Genomic DNA, 6,000 nt, shown 5'->3' with positions numbered 1-6,000 from the left:
ATATCATTATGTTCATCATCTAAATTAGGCATTGGTGAGGCTCAAGATATAATCGTTCCTAGGGAAAAATTTCTCTCCATCTGTGGACCTGTGAAAAAAGAAAACAAATTATCTGCTCCCAAAGTAAAATAATGGGACAGGGATAGGTTAACAGCTGTACACATCCCCACTTAAAAAGTAGAAAAGTTTTTTTAAAGAAAGTAGAAAGCAATAAATGGAATCGGTGTCCTGAGCAATTTCAGAATACAACTGGGCAAATTTCCTTAGGATTAAGGCCTGGAAATAATCCCCTGTGGCCCATTGCTCCATTTTCTAAGCCCATTTCTCTGCCCTTCTGGTTCATGGCTCCACCTTTGAGGTCATCCTTCTTCATCTTTTTTTTTTTTTTTTTTTTTTTTTTTTTTTTTAAATAAAGGGTAACATTTGTTTGCGGATAGGTAGTTTTATCCACCTGTTTCCTGCCTGTAGAATTGGGAGTTTTACAGCCTTTTAAAATTTTGTCCTTTGTCCATCATTTTCAATCCAAGTTGCACTCTTTCTGCTGATATATAATTCTCAGGAACCTTGTGAGTCTCCTGTGTATATCACAGGGACTTATTAGACAAAGGGCTCCTCCACAGATTGTTCCTGAATAACCGCATCTATATTCTTTGTTTCTGCTAATATATCTGAGATGTGTGGCAATTTATGAGTCTAATCTTTTCACAGTGTCTTCTGTGAGAATGAACATTCTGATCTTTTTGCCCTTCTGAGGCACCTGGAAAAAGTTTCATGCTCTTGACTTTCTCTTCAGAGAACATTTTGCTAACAAGAAATTTCCCAAGTTTAGCATGTTTTGCAATCCAGATAGGCTGATGGGTTCCCAAATCATGAAGTCCAACTTCCTTGAGCTTAACAATTCTTCTCAGTCTGTCTCTTTCCTCTCACATTTTACTATATTTGCAGCAAGGAGAAACTAAATTGGACTGTCAACGTTTTGCCTGGAAATCTCCTGAACTAAATATACATGCTCATCCACTACAAGTTCTCCTTTCCACATCACTGTAGGAAATAATTCAGCTAAATTTTTCTGCCATGATATAGCAAGGTTCAAATAACATGTTCTTTATTTTCTTCTCAGACTTCACTGGCAGTGCTTTTAATATTCATATTTTTACCAACAGATGGCTTATGATGATTTTATTATTTTCTGGGCTTATACAGGTTTTCTCTACCATACTCCTCACTTCACTCTGAGCCTTTACCAGCAGTGCCTTTAATCCACATTATGCTCCAAGCAACTTAGTTTTCCTATTATGTTCCTCAGAATTCTCCCAGTCCATTACCCAATTTCAAAGCCTTGTCTACCCATTTAAGTGTTTATTTCAGCAGTGCCCCACTTACAGTGACAGAACCTGTATCAATTTCCTTTTGCTCTGGCAAAAATTATGACAAACATTGGATTAAAAAAAAAACACAGGTTATTATCTGGCTGTTAGAAATCCAAAATGGGACAGCAAGGCTACATTTCTTCTGAAGGCTTTAAGAGAGAATGTTTCCTTGTCTTTTTCAGCTTCCAGAGGCCACCTGTATTCCCTACCTAGTGATGCTTTCCTCCACCTTTGAAGCTAGAAACATAGCATCTGGGAATTTCTGGCTTTGACTCTGTCTTTCTGTCATGGCATCTCTGTTTCTTTTCTAACTCTAATCTTCCTGTCTCTCTCTTAATCAGAAAGGTTCTTCTGATTACATGGTACCTATCAGGATAATCCAGCATGATCTCTTCCTCTAAAGATCCTTGACCAAGTCACATCGGCCTTTTACCATGTAAGGTAACATACGCACAGTTTCTGATTAGGATATGGACTTATTTGGGTGGCCACTATTCTGTATAACATGTGCACCTATTTTGGGGTCATACATTTCAAGCTGAATCTTACAGGATTTGAATTTTTAAATTAATTTTTTCCTACTTAAATTATTTTTGTTCTGAAGTGATAAATCCTGCATTGCTTTCGTTTCCTAGTCTTTTGCTGGCATCCTTTTTTTTTTTTCCACAGAGAGGCAGGATGCTCTATATGCTGGAAGGGCCATATAGTACCCTGGGAATGGGGATTGAATACCTCTTTTGATACTTCAGCATATCCAAAGATGATGTTGTCTCCTAATTTTTTCTTCAAAATGTCTGTTTTTACCTTTTATAATGAAAAATCAAAGTATTTCTCCAGGATAGTGTCAGCTAAACTAATAGAATTATGTAACATGAGACTTTTATTAGATGTTAAACAAAATGAATAGAAATAATACTTTCATTAAAAGGTCATACCTGGAATACAGTGTTTGAGATGAATAAACCTGAAAGGCAACAAAATCACACTTGTTGTCTTTCCTGATAACATACTTGTTTTTATGTTTGAAGCATAATTTTGATAGTTGAGATTTTAAAAACTTTTAAGTACTACCAGTTAATGGTCCCATCCTTTTACTTGGGCCTTAGCATGCACAACTGTTTAAAATGCAGTGAGGTTCTTGCACTTAGTCTAACAACTGTATCTGGACATCCTCCCTTTTAAAGTTACCCTCTGGAAGGATGTTTTGAAACTGAAGCAAGCTCCCCTGCAGCAAGATGAAGTACAATTTTAACATCTTTGCACAATCAAATGATCAAGAGAGTGCTTTAAAACGTCTATAGGGGGAAATCAACTGTGTAAGGCTCTATAGAAAAAAAAATGTATGTTAAGCCTTTTAGAGATTATGGAATTTGGCACAGTTGAGGAAGCAGATATGGAAAGCCAGTGGTTTTTTTACACTGTAATCCATGGAGCTCTGGGGATTTTGTGGAAGAGTCTCAGATTGTTGCAAAGAGTAAAAGGGCCAAGCAGGCAAGTCTTCAGCCAGAGTGTTCTGTTTATCTGATGTATGTGTATGTGTTGGTTCTGAACACCTTTTGTTTGAAAAAAGTTTGTAGGTTTTTCGTTTGTTTGTCTGCTTGCCTTGGCTAAAACAGTTGGACAGGAATTGCATCAAATAATTTGACCTGAATTGAAGTCACTGAGAAGCAAGGCTATGACTAGATTCTAGTCATTTCTTTCCCTTGCTTATATCCCTTCAATGACTCCCTGTTAAGTTCAAAGTAAAATTTATACTCTTTCACCGTGGCATGCATTTTCTTACCTTCCTGATCCTTGTCTCTTTCTCTAGCTTATTTTGTGCTCTGACGTCTTCTTAATGCCCTGAAGATTCTTTCCACAAGTTATGTATTACACCCAGAGTGTTCATCCTTGCTGTCCTGTTACCTGGCAATCTTCATAACCTTATTTTTGAACTTAAAATTAAAAAGAACATCTTCAGAGTGAACATTATCAGTCATCACTTAACTCACCTCTTAAACTCAAAATTTGTCTCTTCTGCCATTTTGATTAGAGATAGGTGTTATTTTGGAAGCCAAAATTGTAAAGCAAATTTTACTTAAGTAATAACACACAAAGTACTTGTCTTTTAGGCTTTTTCTATTTAAACAGGTATTTACTAGATTATCATGTTCTATGTGGAGCAATGTATCTCTAAACTTGAAATTCTATTATCTGAGCTTTTGGGTGACACTTTGGGCTCAAAATTTTCTCTCAAATGGCAACAGATAGGTAGCTTACTGATGTACCAGAAATTGTGTTTCACTAATAGTTCTCAAATCTTTTTTACTATGGCCCATTTCAATAGGGAACATAATTTGTTAGTTGCTGACCTTCTGTGGTCCTATTTTGCAGTGAAAAATAACTCGATAATAACAAAGAATCAAAGACACTTGAAAATAACACAAGGCAAAATAATGAAAGAATAATCACAGTCAGCCATGGTAGGGTGTGCTTTCAGTCCCAGCTGCTGGGGAGGCACAGGAGGAGGGATTGCTTCCAGCCTGGGAAACAGAATGAGATCACATCTCTTAAGGAAAAAAAAAAAAAAAAAAAAAAAAAACCAGAAAAGAAAAAGAAAAAAGAAAGAAAAGAAAAGAAAAAGAAATGGAAAAAAAGAAAGGAAAGGAAAGGGAAGGGAAGGGAAAGGAAAGGAAAAGGAAAAGGAAAGGGAAAGGAAAAAGGAAAAGGAAAGAAAAGGTTTGGAAAAGAAAAGAGAGTAACCTACCTAGCATCAATTGATGACTGCTAGCAATGGAGAAAAACACAAAACACTGACAATCCGCTGAGAGATATCTGTGATACAGGCCATCAGCTTACTTGTAGGTCCTTAGTAGACTTTCCTTTTTACTGTAGACTGGGACAAAGCAGATTGCTTGGGTGTGCTCCTCTTGGCCTAAAGAATTTGGAGGCTCCTACTTCAGCATCTAGATCAAGCCCATCAACTAATCATTTTACATTTTCACATCAAGTGAATAAAATCCAAAAGCTATCTTCTCCCTATTTTACTTCCAAGAAAAATGCTGTATAAACATTGGTATGGTTTGGATTTGTGTCCCCACCCAAATCTCATGTCAAATTGTAATCCACAGTGTTAGAAGAGGAGTCTGGTGGGAGGTGATTTGATCATGGGGGCGGATTACTCTGTTGTTGTTCTTGTAATAGTGAGTGAATTCTCATGAGATCTAGTTGTTTAAAAGTGTGTAGCACCTCCCCTTTCTCTCTCTTCCTCCTGCTCCATCCATGTAACGCGTGCCTACTTCCCCTTCACCTTCCATCATGATTGTAAGTTTCCTGAAGCCCCCTGAGCCGTGCTTTCTGTACAAACTGCAGAACTGTGAGCCAATTAAACATCTTTTCTTTATAATTTACCCAGTCTCAGGTATTTCTTTATAGCAATGTGTGAATGGACTGATACAAACATGTAGTATTTATAGTTAGCACACATATACAACTTATATTTTACAATTTCTAAATAAGTTGCAATCTAGTGTGCATAGATCAATCTATCAGGTAGTTTTATTAATGATTTTATTTCCTTAGCATTAAAAACACAGATATTAAATATATCATGAAGTTTTTCTCACTTTCCTTTCATTTTACTTCATTTTATTCTTTTTAAAATAATATAACAACTACTGGATTTTTGGCCGTTACACATCCTCCAGCTTTCTTTTGATTTGCCACAACCATAATTCACGAGGACAGCATGTAAAATGTTGTTCTGAATGGCAAGAAAGAACAACTTCTAAATGTGGTTAAGAAAACTAGTAAAGTCCTTTGCCAAGAGACATTCCTCCTAGAAATTGTCTGTTCTTTTCCCTTGCAAATAGCTCCCAAAGAATGCCAATTTTAATGTATGTTAAGACACTTCATTAAGAAGATCTAAAGAATAAATCTAATTACTGTATGTCAATAATGTCCCAATGCAGAAATTGTCATATCTAAATACATGTAGGAAGAAATACATTTTCTTGGCTTCTCTTTTGAAAGACTTTTCAAATAATTAACTTAAGTGTATAAAGTAATACAATTTCGTAAGGGAATGCTTCAAACATTTAGCTTCTAAGTTAATTTCATAGAGTTTGAAAGATAGTATATTAATATAAAGTTATAATAAAGAATGTGTATTTCAGAGTAATATGTAGAGTACTAGGTGTGTATTCAGCAATACTTGGTGCTATTTAAAGTATTTAGCTTAATTATATTATCAAAGAACATTACCTTTTTATTCTATAGTATTTCATTTAATATCAACTGTGGTGAATTAGAGAATTTCTGAAAAATTATAAACTAAACTAGAAGTATATTATAAGCAATTTTTCTCAGTAAAGGTTTGTGTACAGTAAATTAAATTATACCTGAGTTTTCTTTCAGATATACTTTCTAGAACTCCATACATAAGAAATATTCAAAATAATTAAAGATTGTCTTGATTTTGCTGTAGATTCTAGAAACTTAGTTCCTCGAAAGTTTTTCTCCAAGCATTACAAGAGTTTTGGTATTGGGGGGAAATAAAATTTTTATTGTATACTATAAGATATGTTAAGGTATTAAAAATGAGTGTTATGGCAGATTTTGAGTATAAGTCAGATGCAAAAAACTAAAATTT

Source organism: Macaca nemestrina, chromosome 5, assembly GCF_043159975.1.
Source record: "Macaca nemestrina isolate mMacNem1 chromosome 5, mMacNem.hap1, whole genome shotgun sequence".
NCBI lineage: Eukaryota > Metazoa > Chordata > Mammalia > Primates > Cercopithecidae > Macaca > Macaca nemestrina.
This window is presented reverse-complemented; position numbering follows the sequence as displayed.